This window comes from Dromiciops gliroides, chromosome 5 (genome assembly GCF_019393635.1).
Source record: "Dromiciops gliroides isolate mDroGli1 chromosome 5, mDroGli1.pri, whole genome shotgun sequence".
NCBI classification, from domain to species: Eukaryota; Metazoa; Chordata; class Mammalia; order Microbiotheria; family Microbiotheriidae; genus Dromiciops; species Dromiciops gliroides.
The window spans coordinates 223018830-223038710 of record NC_057865.1 but is presented as its reverse complement, the minus strand read 5'-3'; the positions used below and the strand labels follow the sequence as shown (position 1 = coordinate 223038710).

Here is a 19881-nt window from a genome sequence, read left to right as displayed (position 1 = left end):
GCTGACTGACAAAATACCAGAATCAAGGGTTTCATTGATCTATTTGACTCTGTTCTGATAAACATTTAACAACTTCACTGTATTAGAAAATGTCATAATAGCTTTTACCTATGTATGTATGCCAAACTCTAGAATTTATTTCCTTGCATATTGAATAGGGTATATGGGAGGAATTACTGAAAAAAAATAAGAGGCATATCAACTTAAAGAAAGATTGCAAACCCTTGCCTTAGACTAAAGAGAGAAAAATAGCATTATTCACAAAAAGTCAGAAAGGAGCAAGATGCAGCTAGCTCTTTGACATCTCTTTTTCCCTCTGTGGTAGGTGATACATAACACAAGTGAGATGAACATTTGTTTGATAGCGTCCACATTATTATTACTCTTTGAAAAGTTACTACTTTTTTTTTTTTGCAATGGGCACAGCAGCAGAGCTCCCCATTCCTGTCCCAGGGTCACATTTAAAAATAAGTTTATTATTCTTGAGCACATCCACATGAGAGGTGAGAGGGGGAAAAAATCACTGATCATCCACACAATATTGGAATCAGTCATTCAGTCTATATACATTTATTAAGCACTTACTGTATGCCAGGCACTGTCCTAAGCACTGGGGATACAAACAAAGGCAAAAAACCAATCCTTGCTCTCAAAGAGATCCCAGTCTAATGGAGAAGACAACAAACAAACAAGTTATGTATAAATAAGATATATGCTGTCTAAGTTGGGGATAATCTCAGAGGGAAGGCATTAGGATAAGCAGATACTGGGAAAAGCTTCTTGCAGATGGTAGGACTTTGGCTGAGACTTGCAAAAAGCCAGAGAAGCCAGGAGGCAGAGAAACAGAGGGAGAGAATTCCAAGCATGGGGGACAGCCAGTGAACATGCTCAAAATACCCAAGGATTGCAGTTTCTTGTTCAAGGAACAGGGAGGTCAATGTCAGAGGTAAAGTCGACAGGCCTTGGCAACAGATTGGAGATGGGGTGGGAGAGAATAAAGAGTTAAGAATGTCACCTCAGTTACAAACCAGAGGATGGTGCCTTCCACACTAATAAGGAAGTTAGGAGGAATAAGTGAGAGTTTGGGGCAAAAGATAATGAATTCAGTTTTGGACATGTTGAGTCTAAGATGTCTATGAGCTATCCAATCCCAAATGTCTAAAAGGCAGTTAGAGTGCCAAAGTTAGAGGATGAATGAGAGGTTAGACAAAAGAAGTTACACAAGGGGCAGCTAGGTGGCGCAGTGGATTAAGTACCGTCCTTGGATTCAGGAGGACCTGAGTTCAAATCCGACCTCAGACACTTGATACTTACTAGCTGTGTGACCCTGGGCAATTCACTTAACCCTCATTGCCCCTCAAAAAGAAACAAACAAACAAAAGAGGTTTCATAAGTAAATCTGAGAATTATCTTCACGGAGATAACAATGGAAAACAGACACTGATGAAATCACCAAGTAAAGTAGTAAAGAGGAAGAAGAGAAGAGGGCCCAGGACAGTACCCCGTAGGACACCTGTGATTAGGGGGCATGACCTAGATGAAGATCCAGAAAAGGAGACAGAGAAGGAGCAGTCTGATAGGTAGGAGGAGAACCGGCTGAGAAGTGTCACAAAAACCTGGAGAGAAGGCAAAAACCCACTTTTCCTTAATATGATGCATGACATGATACCTAAAAGAAAGGCAACATTGGTATAGTGGATAGAGAACTGGCCTCAAAGCCAGGAAGAGCTGAGTTCATGCCTCACCCTGGACTTACCCTGACTATGTAAACCTGGGCAAACTCCTCAGTCTCCTAGACCACAGGTGTCCAATACATTGCAGCCTGCAACAATCCAGGTGCTGACCAAGCCAGATTAAAATATAATTGGGAAGGGGGCAGCTAGGTGGTGCAGTGGATGAAGCACCAGCCCTGGATTAAGGAGGACCTGAGTCCAAATCCAACCTCAGACATTTGACACTTACTAGCTGTGTGACCCTGGGCAAGTCACTTAATCTCCATTGCCCCCCCCCAAATATATTTTTATATATAATTGGTAAATACTTAACAAAATAAATAAAAATACTACAGACCATGGATGTTTTTTTAAATTAAATTTTATAAATTTTTCTCAATTACATATTCCAAAATTTTTACCCATTCTCCCTTCCCTCCCCCCTCCTGAGGCCAGCAAGTAATTTCATATTGGTTATACATTACAATCGAGCTAAACATTTCCGCATTAATCAGAACAAAAGGAAAAAATACAAGAAAGAATAAACAAGAACAATAACAAAAAAAGCAACAACAAAAGTGAAAATAGTATGCTTCCGTCTGCATTCAGACTCCATAGTTCTTTTCCTGAATGTGAAGAGCATTTCCCACTATAAGTCTTTTGGCATTGTCTTGGATTATTGCATTGCTGAGAAGAGTTGTCTATCACAGTTGATCATCACAAAATGTTGTTGATACTGTGTACAATGTTTTCTTGGTTCTGCTTATTTCACTCAGCATCAATTCCTGTAAGTCTTTCCAGGTTTTTCTGAAATCTGCCTGTTCATCATTTCTTAAAGCACAATAGTGTTCCATTACCTTCATATACCACAACTTGTTCAGCCATTTTCCAATTGCTGGGCAGACCATGGAAAATGTTAACAATGTGGTTTTCTAAGTACAGTTTAGTAACCCGGATTTCTATTTGAGTTTGACACCACTACACTAAGCAACTCTTTCTAAAATGAAAAATTACAAAGAAGGGACCACCTGTATCTTGGTAAAGGAATTTTGTCACTTAGGAGTTCCCTATGCCTATTAAATCAATCCTCAATCCTATCCCTGCCCACTAAGGAAAGCTTTAGATATAATAAAGAAATGCTAAAGGCCTTTCTGATAAGATAAAAATTAAATCAAAGTTCCCATTCTCACCACAATTACTTCATATAATCCTAGAAATGCTAGCTATAGCATTAAGATAAGAAAAATAAATTGAGAGGTGGGTAAAAAGGAAAGAAAATCATCACTTTTTTCATATGATATGATGATATACAAAGAGAACCCTAATGATTCAACTAAAATTCATTGAAAACATTAATAACTTCAGCAAAGTAGAGAAATATAAAATAAACCTATAAAAATAATCAGCCTTTTTGTGTATTACCAATAAAAGTTAAAAGGAAGAGACAGAAAAAGAAATTCCATTTGCAATAACTATAAAATGTATCAATATGTATAAATCTACTTACCATGATACATACAGAAATTATATAAATACAGCTACAAAAAAATGACAGGTCAACATAATTGGAGATATTAATTGCTCATACTTTAGTTGTGTCAATATAATTATAAGACAATGCTATCAAAATGAATTTACTTATTTTAGTACCATATCAATAAAACTACCAAAGAGTTGTTTTACAGATCTAGAAAAAAAAATAACAAAATTAATCTGGAGTTTTTGATCAAGAATCTCAAAGGAAATAATGAAAAAAAGTGGGGAGAAGGAAGGGCTCAAATGGCCCATTTCTGAATGAGTAATTATTAGAACTACTTTTCTACTAGTTTAAAAAATGAAAAAGTATTCAGTAGGCTAAATTAGGAATATAAGATCCAGAAAGAAAAGAATATAGTAACATAACGTTTGATGAACAAAAAAGAACAGAAATATTAAAATAAGTACTAAATATTTGACAAAAACTGCTAGGAAAACTAGAAAATCGTCTGGTATAAGTTAAGTTTAGATCAACATTTCACAAAATATACCACAACGAGATCCAGTGATGACAATAACAATAAGACATATGTGTGTATATAAAAATGCTTATGATGTCAGGTTATGCTGACAATATATATTCTACAAAGCAGATGGTAATGCATCTTCTTTAATTTCATTTCTGTTTGTTTGTTTGTTTAGTGAGGCAATTGGGGTTAAGTGATTTGCCCAGGGTCACACAGCTGGTAAGTGTTAAGTGTCTGAGGTCGGATTTGAACTCAGGTACTCCTGACTCCAGAGCTGGTGCTCTATCCACTGCGCCACCTAGCTGCCCCTAATTTCATTTCTAATGATAAAATTGTATCTGTTTCTGATGTCAGTAGTCTGGAGGGCATTGCTATTCCCAAGGGTCTTCTATTCAAAGCCGTAGGCTATTTCCATTGGGGTCTAATGGGAAGTGGTGGTTGCGATGATGATGGTAGTTTGACTTCCCTGGTTTGCCTTCCACATAGGGTACAGGTAGTTGTTCTTACCATGTCATTCCAATAAAGGCCTTTGCTTTGAGTTGTTTCTACTGGCTGACAATTAAAGGTAAATGCACTAGTGGTGTATCTTGAGCCATAGTTTTTAACCATGTGGAGTCATAGAGTACTTTGAATCTAGTGTAATTGCTCCCCTGATGACCAAACATTTGATTGGGAGCTAGAAGGCAGCCCCAGAGGAGATGCTATACTTAAATTCAGACTATAATGAATAGAGACTCATTGAGCAGTTGTTCGCTGTCCCAGCCAAGGGCAGGGTGCCAACAGCTTCATTTGCAGTATGAAAAATTCAGGTTAGACATTAGGGAGATATTTCTCTGGGGCAGGCAGGATTAGTATAGGCAAGGTGGCACTGTATAGCAGGGGGAAATCCCTAATTTTGAAATCAGGAGAGCTAGGTTCTAGTCCCTTCTCTGTCAGCATTACATTTCATGCCTTCTATCCTACAAACATTTATTAGGTGTCTACTGTATGCAAGTAACTGTGTAGAAGCCAGGGATATAAAGATGAAAACCAAAAACAATTTCTGCCTTCAAGAGTCTTACATTCTATTGAATTATTCTTAGTGTCTCTCATCTTCTTATTCTGTTAAAACCCATGATTAAAGTAAAAAAGAAAAGGAAAATAAATGTCCTCTCTGTGTGACCTTGGCATCCTCAGTATCTTTGCTGATAAAAGGATGGGATTAAAGGATCCCTAAGTTTCCTTTCAGCTCTTGAGTCCTGTGAGCCTTTAAAACGGCTTCTTGGGTATGCCACCTACCCATAGGAGAGACCCACCATCTGTCTGGGTTGACCCAGGTGAAGCCCTGGCCAGAGACATTGAGTGGCTCTGAGCACAGGGACTCAAGTAGCTGCTTTTTTCCCTCTCTCTGCTCTCTTGCACTAGGGCAAAGGATGTGGCAGAGGTGGGGGAGGTGGGGGAGGTGGGGTCTGGGAGCACATATGTGTATGACTTCTCTCACTTCCGCTTCCCCTTCTCAGTGGCACTGGTGACAGCTGCTGAATGAGGACAGACAGGCAGGCACTACCATACCATGACCTTCAGCTGCTGTCTTGAACCCTGTGCCTGCCCTGGGGAAGGTGTGGGACCCTTCTCCCCAGACCCCCTTCTCCCTGAGCAAGCTCCCTCCCAGAGGACAGGTGAGTGGAGTCTTTTTGAAAGACAATTTGTAGTTCCATCCATGTTGAGTTGGGGAAGGTCTATTCTGGAGGGAGAAGGGAACTGAGGTTTAAGGCATTCTTGAGGGAAGGGAAGGGTCAAGATTAAAAATCCAACCTCATGCTTTACCTCTTGAATCACTAGGCAGCTAGGTGGCTCAATGGATAAACCACTGAACCTGAAGTCACGATAGACCAGAATTCAAATTTGGCCTCAGACACTTCCTAGCTGTGTGACCCTGGACAAGTCACTTTAACTTCTGTTCCCTCGACGATAATATGTGTGTGTGTGTTGGGGGTAATAATAGCACCTACCTCCCAGGGTTGTTGTGGGGATATAATAAGATAATATTTGTAAAGTGCTTTACAAACCATAAAATACTATATAAATGCTAGCTATTATTATTACCACGATACTTAGAACTGGTAGAAACTTTGAGATGCCATTTTATTCATTCCCCATTCTCTGAGAAGGACTATCACTAATAGAATTTCTCTGACTCTTCAAGACATTCAAGGAAGGAAGATGTAAAGAAGGAATAAGTATTTATATGGCACCTACTATGAACTAAGTACTGTGCTAAGGGCTTTTAAAAAAAACAAATATCATCTTATATGACCCTTAATACAAACTTGCAAGGTGGCTGCTATTTCAATCCCCATTTTACAATTGAGGAAATTGAGGCAAACAGAAGTTAAGTGACTTGCCTAGGGTCACACAGATAGTAAATGGCTGAGGTTGGATTTAAACTCAGGTTTTCCTAATTCCAGGCTCAATACTCTATCTGCTGAAACACTCATGGTCTCCCTGGCATTTAGCAGCTCTCCCTGCTGATTTTTCCTTTGAGTCTGACCAATTACAGTCGTTATACATTATGAAAGGTTTCCAAGGGGTACAGATTCCCAAATTTGACCTCTAACCTATTGGAAAAGTTAAATAAGCTTCCTTTTGCTTTAAAGTCATCTAAACTATTCATTCCAAAGTGATTTCAGAGAGATGCTGAAAAGAAGAAGTCCCATTCCAACTGTTACTGTAAAAGTTATGAAATGTTCCTCTTGCAAGAGGTCTACATTTCCATATTTGATAGATGAGGAAATTGGGCCTTGGAGAGGTAAAGCGATTGGCTGTGGTCCTACAACTAGTGAGCCTCAGATCTGAGTGTTTGGCAATAAGGTTAAGACACAACAGATACTGGAGTTTTATATTAGGGACTGAAATGTAGAATGGGTTTTAGAGAGGTCTAAGAAGACCTGCACTTGTCTAGACTAGGTTGTGAGCACTTTAGCTTAGAGGTGGGGGTCAGGGTGAAAGATTGGGGGAGGTGGAAAGATCTGCCCACTGGAGTTTCCCAAAGCCCCAGCTGTGACCCTGGGGAGTGGAGGAAAATGAAACCCCTAGGAGTGAGTAAAGGGAAGATAAGGGACCAGGGAGACCTCTAGGGGGTGGCTTGAAGAGTTTGTGGGCACAGAGGCGAGACCCCAGGAAGCCTCACTGCCTCTGCCTAACAGATGTGGCTGCCCATAGTGGAGCAAAGGGGTTGCCCCCTTTGGCCAGAGAAGGTGCCCCTGCATGAAAGTGCCTAAAATGGAAGTCTGCTGGCTTCTGTCCTGAGGGCATATGCTTTGTGCCTCCTAATTAGGCTAGATGAGGGTCTCCAGTGGTTTAGAAGGGTTTGTCGAGCAGGGGAAAAGAGTACGTAGTTGTCATCCCTAGCCACTGTAGCAGGAGTGATAGAGACAAGGCATGAACAACACTTTCCCCATCCTCAGCGTTGTGAAATGCAAGCAACCAAAGCTTCCTGGGGAATCCTAAGATTGAAAATTTGGAGGAGTTTAAGAGTTCATCTACTCTTCTTTCCTCCGCTCATTTTAGAGATGAGGAATCTCCTTCTTCTCCAAAGGCGGTAACTATAGGTTATATCCTTTCTTCTCCCTGGGGAAGGATCAGAGCCTTGTTAGGGAGTCATAGCTATTCCTCAGAGCACCTTCAAGGTCAAATGAATCAGCCTCTAAGCAGTATGGGAAAAATGGAGGGGAAAACAAGCCACCTTGGCGAGGGCAGGAGGAAGAGGAGGAGGAGGAGGAGGAGGAGGAGGAGGAGGAGGAGGAGGAGGACCTGTTTCTATTCAGGCACTGGGTAGTTGTCCTGCTTTCAATTCAGGAAACAGTGGGATTTTCAGGCCTCTCCATCCCTACTTGGCACCCATCCACACAGAGGAGAATGGCCCTGGAGGCACCGGGGGGCTTCCATTCAGCAAGACTGAACCAAGGAAAGGAAAGAGCTAAGGCTAATAAGAAGGGAAGGGAAAGGAAGAAGAAATAAAAAGAGAATAAGAAGAGAAGGAAATAAAAATGGAGGAAAGAAGACTAAAATGGTGACCATTTTAATAAGTGCAGTACATAGCTTGGTTTAGGGAGTATGTGAAAGGGTTGGATATTTGGATTGGGGAAGAAGGAACTGGAGGAGTTTGTTCCTTAGTCCTTGGGTCTCAGTTATCCTCTCAAGGCACAAAGACCTCACAGAACTGGGGAAGAACCTACTCTGAAAGCTCTCTTATCACAGTCCATTCATAATCAATCTTCAACACCTTGGGCAAATCATTTAAACTATCTGCCTCAACTAAAAATAAATAACTAAATAACTAAATAAAATGAATGAATGAATGAATAAATAAATAAATAAAGGGGTCAGCTAGGTGGTGCAGTGGATAGAGCACCAAGCCTGGAGTCAGGAGGACCTGAATTCAAATCCGGCCTCAGACACTTAACACTTACTAGCTGCGTGACCCTGGACAAGTCACTTAACCCCAATAGCCTCACTAAAAAACAAAAAACAAAAACAAAAAAAACAATAAACTATCTGCCTCAGTTTCCTCAAGAGCAAAATGAAGATGATGATAACAGTGCCTACCTTTCAGGGCTATTGGTAGGATCAAATAAGGTAATTTTTGTAAAGCATTTAGCAATACCAGGCACTTAGTAGGTGAGAGATAAATACCAGCTATTATTACCATTATTATTCATGTTATTCAACAGACAGCATGGTAGACTATTAGACATTAGGAAGAATTCCCTTGTTTCTAAGGAGTGTCACATTGGTGACCAAAGCACGCCATGGGTTCTTCATTGCTAGAGACTTGAGAACAGGGGTGGAGTGGTCAGCCTGACCCAGCACAAGGAGCCTCCCAGCCTGGAGGCAGGGGAAGCAACAGTAATTTTGGAATATACTGAGCATTTTCCAGGTGTTATGGGATTTTGTGAAGTGGATGAAGAGAAAGGAGGGTGTGGTTCAGGCCCTGGTAGCCAACCCATCATGGAAACCTGGTTTCCTGTTGTTATACTCCCACACTTTCTCACCCCTGTTCTCGTTCTCACCCCAATTTGAGAACTCTGGTGACATGGTGGCTCTCTTTGATCCCACGAGAGCCCATGCTTTAGAGAAGAGCCCGAGGAGGAGCAGGTAGAGGCAGGGTTTTGTGAGACAGACAGACACAGAGACAGAGAAGAGACAAAGAAGCAGAGACAGAGACTTATAGATGGGGCAGGAGGAGAAGGAGGAGGGGAGGAGGAGGAGGAGGAAGAGGAGGAGGAAGAGGAGAGGAAAGAGAGAGAGAGAGAGAGAGAGAGAGAGAGAGAGAGAGAGAGAGAGAGAGAGAGAGAGAGAGAGAAATGCAGTACTCTCCTGCTTAGAAGTCTGTGTGACCCATATACTCTGTCTTATTAGTCACTGGCATCCATCCTACAAACACCTTTCCTCCCTCCACCACAGCTCCCCCCCCCCCAACACCCTGTCATCTAATTTCCACCTACTCCACACTCTAGCAGGGACTTCTCTTCCTTTCCACCTCACAGGAAATGGGAGACAATTCCAATGATAACATTTTAATTGCTTTAGATTCTGGGCCAGCCAATCTATGTGGGTCACATTCCATGCTTGCTGACTGATTGTCCTCTTTTATATAATCTGTGGCAAATCCTTAATCCTAGGCTGACTTCTTTCCTGCCATCCATCATGCACCTGGGCACTTTTCCACCCAAATCACCCACTGTATGCCTAGCACAATATTTTGTACATAGTAGGTAATTAACATGGTTGCTGAATTGTATTGTAAGCTCAGGAATACAAACTCATTTTAACATTCAACAATGACAAAAATTTATGAAGTGTTTATGTGAGGCTAGATCCAGGGTTCTTGAATTTGTATGTGTGTTGTGAGGTCCTTTGACAGTCTGGTGAAGCCTGTGGAGCCTTTCTCAGAATCATGTTTTAAAATAGATAAGATAAGATGCTGAAGATTATAAAGAAAGCCAATTATACTGAAAAACAGCTTATCCAAATATTTAAACAATCGAAAAAATGGACCCAAAATTAAAAATCCCTAGTCTAGGCACAGTCTATTTAAGTTGGAAGATGCCTTACAGAACATCTATAATCCATTTTTACAGATAAGGAAACTGAGGCCCAGGAGAGTGAAGTGACTTTTGTCATACATTTAGTAAATAAAAGAACCGAAATATTTCGATACCAAGTTCAATAATACACTGTCTGGAGCCAAAGCAAAGCAAAATGCAAATGAAACAAAGATCTATTTCATGATAATATTAAAAATGAGGACAGCTTTTGTACTTCCCTCTAATCTGAATTATCTGTGCAACTCCTTCTCTTTTATCAGTGACCCAGATTTTGTTTCTGTCTGGTGCAGACTTGAAGTTAGTTCTTCTCTGGTTTTGTATTAATGGGTTTTTTAATGTTTGTTTTATTTTTTATGTTTGTTATTAATGTGTTTTTATACTGTCCTCTATCTGCTTCTCCATGTCAATTTATCTATCTCAGACAGGAAGTTCCCAGAAGGCACTGGGTATGGCACTTAAACCAGCATCCAAACCCAAACCCAGTTTGGAATATTATTCTCAGTTCTGGGCACCACCATTTAGGAAGGTTGATGATGACCTTGGTGAAGGTTGATGAAGTATGTCCAGAAGAATGAGACCATCCTGTTAGAGATCTCGTTCTGTGAGACCTGTAAGGAGACAAAAAATAATGGTCAAATGAAGTAAAGATGAGTGAAGAACTGGAGAATCATGAAAGTGGTCTTCAAGTGTTTAAAGGTATAACTTACAGAAGAGGAATTAGATTCATCCCCTCTTCATCCCAAAAGGCAGGGGACAAAAGTTCTAGAGAGGTGGGTTGGACCTGAACATAAGAAAAATTTTGCTGACAATTTGAAATATTCCCAAGTGAAATGGGCTGTTTTGTGAAGTATTGAGTTACCCATGGCAGGAATCTTCTAGTGGAAACTGAGGTGACTGCTTGAGAAGATTGTTCAGGGATTCCTGCTCAAGTAAAGTCTGGACTCTTCAGAATCTCTCTGAACATATGGATTAAGGGGGGGAAATACTTGGAATTGGAGTCAGAAGGCTTGATTTCATCCTTAGCTCACTCAATCAATAAACATTTATTATATACATATTATGTGCCAGGAATAGTGCCAAGTGCTTGTGATACAAAGTAAGGCAAAATACTTCATGCAGCTCTACCTCACTTGAATCCAATTCATGCACAGGTAAAGACATCATTCTTGTGATACGATTGCTCCTCTGAGAATGAAGGATAAACAACAACAAGGCAAAAGACTTTAAGAGCATTCAAGGAACTCACAGTCTAATGGGGGAGATAACATACAAACAATTATATACAAATACATCACAAATAGAATAAATCGGAGATGATCAGGAGCAAGAGAAGGCATGAGAATTGAGGGGAACAAGGAAAGACTTCCAATAAAATGTAGGGTTTTAGCTGGGACCTGGAAGGAGTTAGAGAATCCAAGAGACAGCAAGCAGCTAAGAGGGAGAACACTCCAGGCATGTGAGACAGTTATGGAAAATCCAGGAGCTGAGAAATGGTGTGTCTTGTTTGAGGAACAATAAGAAGGCTGGTATCACTGGATCTTAGAGTACCTAGGGGTTGCAGCAGAAGTTGTAACACGTAAGAAGACCGGAAAGTCACGGGAGAGGGGACAAACTATGAAGGACTTTAAATGCCAAATAAATTGTTTTATAATTGATTCTGGAGGCAATAAGTAGCCACCATGGAGTTTATTGTGAAAGGAAGAAGGAGGCATGACCCTGTCAGACCTGTGCTATTTGTGGCTAATGGTAGCTATCTTTAAGGTGGGGTTCAGGGAGGTAAGGGAAGGGGAAAAAAGAGAGAGAAAAAAATAAATTTACATTATAACTTTATTATATATTTAAAAAGAATAATGAGTTGTACATAATAGATTTGCAGTTCCCTATGAAATCATCTTTTTTATTATACTATATTATGGAAATGCTTGTTTTAGTCCAGAAATTAAAAATAAATACATTTTTTAAAAGTTTAAAAAATAAAAATAAAAAATAATCACTTTGACAGTTGAGTGGAGGAAGGGCCGGAATGAGGAGAGACTTGTGGCAAGCAGAACTAGCCAGCAGGCTTGGGCATAGAGATAGACTAATCAGAATGGAATGAATGGAATGCCACATCCTTTACTTTGTTTTATGACATGAAAGGTAGAAAGGAACATGTTCTTTACTGTAAGATGAGCAAGTCATACTGAGGAAAGCTAGGAGAACGGGTAACCTTAGCCCATGCTGAGATGCTTCAGGATCTTTCATTTTGATATTTACACTCATGTTTTGTTTTGTTGTTGTTGTTTTTGTTGCTTTTGTAGGGCAATGAGGGTTAAATGATTTGCCCAGGGTCACACAGCAAGTAAGTGTCTGAGGTCACATTTGAACTCAGGTCCTCCTGAATCCAGGGCCAGTGCTTCATCCGCTGTGCCAGCCCCCTACACTCATGTTTTTACCAAGCAGTCCAATAATACATTATTGTTAATAATATATTGCAAGAAGTATTCCACCAGGGATTGGTGTTTGGTCCTAGGCTACTTAACATTTTTATCAGTAGCTTGGGTGAGAGAATAATTGGAATACTTAGAAAATTTGTAAAAAAAAACCACCAATATTGATTAGATGGATAATTAACACACTGGATAAGTCACCATACATGTTGCCAGGTTAGAATATTGGGTCAAATAATCTGGTGGCAGGGGAGGCCATAGCTTCAAGCTTTTAAAAATTCCAGTACTCCCAGAAATGAAGCTTTTAAGATCACTGAATCCCAGAGTTGGAAAGTACCTCAGAGGACATGTAATCCTGAAATGGAATTCCCTCTACAACATACCTAGCAAGTGAATGGAGAACTTCAGTGGGGGGAAATGGTTTTCTTAACTGTAAAATGGGAATAATAATAGCACCTACCTTGCAGGGTTGTTGTGAGGCTCTAATGAGATACTATCTGTAAAGTTTGTGGCACCTGACAGGTACATAATAAATGATGATTTCATTGCTTCCTTTCTATAGGAGTTCAGAGGGCAACTCTGTAGACAGAGGTAGTCAAGGAAGGATTTATGAAGGAAATAGGACCTAAATTTAATCTTGAAGAATGAGAGGGAACTGGTTAGGCAGAGAAAGGGGTGAAGGATGGGATGGAACTTCCCAGGTGGATAGAATAACATGAATAAAGGCTGAGGTCAGAAAGCTCAAGATATATAGTCAGGATTGGCAAGGGAAAAGATTTATTTTATTTCCAATGGTTCTCTCTCTTTACCCTCCTCAGTTTCACAAGTCTTGACGACTCCAATGAGTATATCTCAAAGAGAGTCTTCAGAACTTATAGGAGATTGAAAGGACATATCACTGGTCCCAAAGAAAAATAGGACATTTTTAGACAGTTTGAGGTGATGAGTAGAGGTAGAAAATCTGGACCAAATGAACTTTTCTACCTAGGGAAAGAGAATATCTGGCATGGGTCATTAGAAAATGTCTAAGGGCAGCTAGGTGGTACAGTGAATAAAGCACTGGCCCTGGATTCAGGAGGATCTGAGTTGAAATCTGGCTTTAGACACTTGACACTTACTAGCTGTGTGACCCTGGGCAAGTCACTTAACCCTCATTGCCCTGCCCCCCCCAAAGAAAATGCCTAGCAGTGACCTGACTTAATGCCACAATAATATCAGAGAAGAAAAAGACATTAGAAACCATCTAATTTGACCTCATTTTACAGATAAGAGAATGGAGGCCCAGAGTGAGAAAATGCTTTTCTTAAAGACAAAATATCATGTTAATGACAAAACCAAGACTAAAAAACCAAAGGTCCTGATTTCTAATGCCATGCAGCATGGTGAATTTCCAAGCCTATTCTGTGGATGGCCACCAAATTTTTAATTGGTTTCATATTGAATTTTTAACTCCATCTTACTGAGCTTTTTTTTTTTTTGCTCCCCCCTCTGACAGCCCCTGTCCCAAGTTTTTTGGTCTGATAAATATTTATCGCTTCCTCCAGAAAAAGCATCTAGTATCTTATCTCCCTGAAGCACAGCTTCCTCCACCCACCACTGAGCCATCTTCATATGTGATATGCTTCCCAAAGTTATCCTATTAACTAACCTCCCTCTGCCTCCAGGCATGAGGGAACCAAAAGCATCCCAGTATCTTCCCCATAACTAGATCTTCATAGTCAAAGTACAATGGAGAATAGAGGCAATTACCCAGATAATTCTAATCTCCAAACCCACATATCCAGGATTCAATAGCCCTCATAGCTGTAAAATCCTTGATAATATATTAGTGACTAAAATAACAACTCACATTTCTAGAGTGACATCTATATAAATTCATATTATGGATTCACAAAACATTTTCTTCCTGATAACTCTGTGAGATAGATGATGACTTTAATTATATCCAGTTTAGAGGTGAAAAAATGAGGCTCAGAGGGGTTTTAACTGCATTTCTCACAGGCACATAGTTGATAAATGACAGTCAACATTAAGATCCATATATCCTGACTCTAAGGGCAGCTCGGTGGCACAGTAAATAGAGTACAGGGCCAAGAGTCAGGAAGACTTGAGTACAAATCTAGATTCAGATACTTACTAGATGTATGACCCTGGGCAAGTCATTTAATCTTATTTGCCTCCATTTTCTCATCTATAAAATGAGCTGGTGTGAGGGAAAAATCCATCCTCTTCTCAATGATTCTCAGGAACTCAGCAACAAGTGACAAAGGCTTTATTTTCTTCTCATGAGAAGGAGATACCCTAGTGTGCAGCTAGTGGGTGCCCAGAAAAGGGGGCTCACAGGCCCTGTTTTATTCCCTGTCTGAGGCTGGATTTGAACTCAGGTCCTCCTTACTCCAGGGTTGGTGCTCCATCCACTGCGCCACCTAGCTGCCCCCAAATTATTGATTTCTAATTTGATCTGACTTACCCAAATATAGACCATCATATAGTGGGCAGCAAAATGGTGCAGTACATAGAGCACCAGACCTAGAGTTAGGAAGATGTGGGTTCAAATCCAACCTTAGATTCTTCATAGCCATGTGACTCTGAGCAAGTTACCTCCCCTCTGTTTCTCACCTCTTATCTGTAAAACAAGAATAATGATAGCACCTACCTCTCAGGGTTGCTCTGAGTATCTAATGAGAAAATATTTGTGAACTGTGCCATACAATGCCTGGCACAGAGTAAATGCTATGTAAATGTTAACTATTATCGTTATTGTTGTTGTTGTTTTTATAGAAGTCATTCTTGGTTTTCCTTGTCATCATCAAGACACAAACATCATTTTACCCCCAGACTTCTTCCTCCTAATTAAAACATTTATGGCATAATCATTTTCCTCGACTCTGACTTGCAATCCCAGAATGATTTTTAAATCTTTCGTTTCTCTCACCATTACCCCCATGCTATTTTTCAAATCCTATTCATTCTACCTCCAAAATATCTCTGCAATTAGGCCTTCTATTCCAACCTTATTGGCAAGTCTTATCTAGACTATCACAGGTGACTCCTCACTGGTCTCTCTGCCTCCAGCTTCTTCCCCATTCCAATCTATGCTTTCTTTACACAAGTAATATAATGATAAAGTGTGGTTCTGGTCACTTCCTTAACCGATCAAAGACCTTCAATGTTTGTCTAGTGATGACCCTATTGACTAAAGTACAAACTCCTTATCACTTAAGGATGTCTACAATCTTCCATGTAAAGGAAGAGTGATGCAATGGAGAGTATTCTGGATTTAGCATCAGAAAACCTGAGGTAGAGCCCTTGTTTGATCACTTAAGTCGGTCACCTTTCCCCAACTATCAAATGAAGAGGTTGTGCTAGATGACCTCCAAAGTCCCATCCAGCTATGATCATATGACTCCAGCCTCCTTTGGAAATTAGCCTTCTTTTCTCAATCCTTGAAGAGCACTTGACATTTGTCTTATGCCCTCATGTTCTATTTTTTAGAATATTGATTGGTGAACACGTCTTGTCCCTCCTATTAGAATGGGAGAGCAAGAGCCAGGTATTATTATGCTGGGTGCCCAGCAGAGGATCTTGAGCATAATAGAAAACAATAAATACTTGTTGAATTAAAACAAAAAGTCTTTGTTAAACACAATGTTTTGTGTGGGACTCTGTTGTCTGACTGTATGATAGAAATTCAGAGACCTAACCCATTTCTGCTTCCTTGGAGGAAGCTGCAAGTGGCTATTCAAGCCTGAAAATTCGTTCATACCTTCAACTATTCAACAAATATTTATTAAGTGTTCATTATTTGCTGTGTCAGAAACAGCTAAAAAGAACTAATGCTGCAAATAATCCATAAAGGTTTTCTGTTCAGTGGCAGACTGCTTCTATTCGACACATCCAACAAATGTGTTAGGCATTTACTATGTATATAAGACCTTTCTAGTATCACAATACAGTTAACCCACCTACCCAGATCATCCTTCTACTCCTTACTCTGGAATATCTCTTCCCAAAAACTGAAACCAAGGGGAACTCTGGTTTCACAATCCAGAAGTGGCACATGATAAAATCTGATCTCATAACCATGGTATCATTACTTGCTCTCTATAGGTATCACTACATGGGGGACAGTAGTAACCAGGTCAACACCTGACTCCTATATACAGATTTTCTCACCTAGTCCCAGTGTACAATGCCCACACTATTTCCAGGCTAGTTGCTCAGACTCCAAATGGACCAACATCAGCCCTTTTGTTCCCTTTCATTCTCCAGGGAATACCTGTTTCTCTCTTTTAAAATCTCAGCCCCAGAGTTCTTCAAGCTCCTAATAGTTACATACTGGCACATTGGTGCATGATTTTTTTTCTCATTGATTTTTTCACTATGGTTATAGGGAGAAAGACAGACAGAGAATGAAGAGACACAGGAAGAGAGGGAAGGGAGGAAGGAAGGAAGAAAAGAAAAGAGGGAAAGAAGGGAGGGAGGAAAGAAGGAAGGAAAAGTGGGATGGAGGGAGGAAAGACCTCAAGGAATTCACATTATAATGGGGAGAGATGCCATGGAAATAACTAAATAATGCTGTATACAGTATAAATAGAAGGCCGCTAGGTGAACAGTGGATAAGATACCGGGCCTGAAGTCAGGAAGACTCATCTTCATGCAATCAAATCTGGCCTCAGAAACTTACTAGTTGTGTGATCCTGGGTAAGTCACTTAACCCTGTTTACCTCAGTTTCCTCATCTGTAAAATGAGCTGGAAAAGGAAATGGTAAACCACTCCAGTACTTTGCCAAGGAAATCCCCAAAAGGGTCACAAAGAGTCAGACACAACTGAAAACAACTAAACAACAACCTCAAAGAAAAGGTACTAGCATTGAGTGGAAGGAGAGAAGCTAGGAGTCAGAGGTGAGGGGAGAGCATTCCAGGTGGTATGGGGGTGGACAACTGGCCAAAGGATACTGGTCTTTGCTAGTGCAAAGATGAGAAATCCAGAAAATAGCAGGCAGCCTGGTGTAGCTGGAGAGGAGAAGAGTGTGAGAAAACCGGAAAGGCATCGAGAGACCAGATTTGGAATGGATTTAAATGTCAGAAGAGTTTATGTTTGATTCTGCAGGTAACAGGGAACCAGTTGAATTTATTGACTTGTTCAAAGCCACCAATGAGTTAATAGTAGAGGTGTAATTCAAATCCAGGTCTTCTGAATTCTAGCCCACTATTTTTCCCCCCCACTGGATGAAATTCATTCCAATATTTGCCCTAATACTTAAGGAATTCTTCCTTCTCAAAAATTAGAATTAACAATGGCCAACATATGGTTCACAGAGTACTTTATTCCATTATGCATTAAAAAAGAGTCAGAGGACAGCTGGGTGGCGCAGTGGATAGAGCACCAGCCCTGGAGTCAGGAGGACCTGAGTTCAACTCCGGCCTCAGACACTTGACATTTACAAACTGTGTGACCCTGGGCAAGTCACTTAACCCTCATTGCCCAACCAAAAAAAAAAGTCAGAAAAAGCTAAATTTAAACTCGATGGCAAGAAAAACTTCCTACCAAGCTTAATTGTCCAAAATGGACTGTCCCTGGGTAGGAAGGTGTGGGTTCTTCTTCCTTGGAAGTGTTCAAGCAGAGACTAGATAACCACTTGTTGGGTATATCATAATGGAGATTCCTTTCACGTACAGTTTGGACAAGAAAGCCACCGAACTCTATTCCAACATCAAATTTCATCATTCTGTGGAGTCTTACCATATAGAAGAATCACAAATCACAGAATCGCTGAGCTTGAAAAGATTCAATCCCTACCTGAGCAGAAATTCTCTTATAACATCCCTAAAATGAAGACCTCAAGTGAGGGGGAAACTCCTCAAGCATCTCATTCCACTTATGGAAAGTTATAATTATTAAGAGGTCTCTCTTTTCATTGAGCTGAAAACTTTCCATAATGATCATTCACTGTTCCTCATTCTGTCCATTGAAGCAAAGCAGAGGGGTAGCTAGGTGGTGCAGTGATAGGGCATCAGCCCTGGACTCAGGAGGACCTGAGTTCAAATCTGGCCTCAGACACTTGACACTTAATAGCTGTGTGACCCTGGACAAGCCACTTAACCCTCATTGCCCCACCAAAAAAAACCAAACAAACAAACAAAAAAAAAAACCCAGAGCAAGCCCACTCCTTCTTCCATATTTGCTCAAATATTTGAAGATTGTGCTCATATCTCCCCCACACCCCAAATCAGGATTTCTTCATTTGGGGGGCCTGAGAACTTGGGTTTTTAAGCATTTTGATAACTGTATTTCAATATAACTGGTTTCCTTTTCTGTTGTTCAGTCAGTACAATCATGTCTGACTCTTTGTGACCCCTAATAGTGTTTTCTTGGCAAAGATACTGGAGTGGTTTGTCATTTCCTTCCCCAGCTCATTTTACAGATGAGGAAACTGAGGCAAACAGGGTCTCAGAGCTAGTAAGTTGTATGAAGCCAGATTTGGGCTGAGAAAGATGAGTCTTCCTTACTTCAGGCCTAGCATTCTTTCCACTGCAGCACCACCTAACTGCCCCTGTTTCATTTGTAGATATTTGAATTTTATTTCATGCATTAAAAAGTATGATTGTGAGAAGCACCCAGGGGCTTCAACAGACAATGGCCAAAGAAGTTTATAGTACAAAAAGAGTTAAGAACCCCTGGAAGTGTAAGTCTCTTCCGAGCTAAACACCCCACTCCTACCTCAATGTGTCATGAATAAGTTCAACACAGTCTAGTTCCAGGAAGTTCAATGAGAACAAACCACCCCTTTATGAAGCTAATGCTGGGGACAAGGTGCTCCCCTGTCTCAAAGACCAATGTCTCATCTGACTTTATCAGCATAAAATGGAAATTTTTGCACCCACCATATAATATCTGTGCCATATTTGCTGTGGCCCAGCTGGCTTCTTCTGTGTTTATTGAGCCCATGGGGTATGAAGCAATGTCCTACTACTCAGGTTGCAAAATAAGGAATTCAAACATATCCCTTTTGCTCAGAAAGCTAACAATCTGCCAGGGGAGTTGACTACTACAACAGGTATGTAGTCAATAGAAGGATGTGATTATAAAATTCTAAGTATATACACCCCTGTGCCCAATTTTTCACTCCAATGCATTCCTGGAAACCACATGGTAAAGATCATCATAAAATAGACCATATTTTCCCATAGGAGTGATGTTATGATGGGGGTGAGGCAGAATTGTATTCCTGATGGTGGATGCAACATTGAATAATGTAGGTCAGTCACTGACCTTCTCCATTAGACCTCACATAGCATTTTTTTTTGCACTTCACCTACTTCCCTTGGAATATTATATTTTCTGCATTTGTGTCATTCTATAAATTATAGACCTTTTTAAAGATAATAGCCATACATATAAGCCAGGCAAACAGAGCACCTGTGGTCTAAGTGGAAAGAATGCTGAATTGGGAGTTGAAGGACATGGAACAAGGTGGCCTTTGAGGTCCATTCCAGCTGAAACTGATGATCCTGTGATTCTGCCTCTTCTCTTTGCTCTCTGGCCAACCTTGGCCAAGTTTTTTACCCTCTGCAGGTCTCACTTTCCTCCTTGTAAAATGAGAGGATTAGTCACTGGCTCTAAGAATTTTTTTTCCTTTGCAAA

The 19881-nt window shown here is 40.5% G+C and overlaps 1 protein-coding gene across 1 annotated transcript in view; it reads left to right on the top strand.

Moving 5' to 3' along the window:
• Positions 1-19881, top strand: part of TESPA1 (thymocyte expressed, positive selection associated 1) — a 57899-nt gene that overhangs the window by 5119 nt on the left and 32899 nt on the right. Inside the window, exon 2 of the mRNA XM_043968084.1 lies at positions 5215-5373. The gene's annotated coding sequence lies outside the window, so the exon portion shown is untranslated. The remainder of the gene's footprint in view (positions 1-5214; positions 5374-19881) is intronic.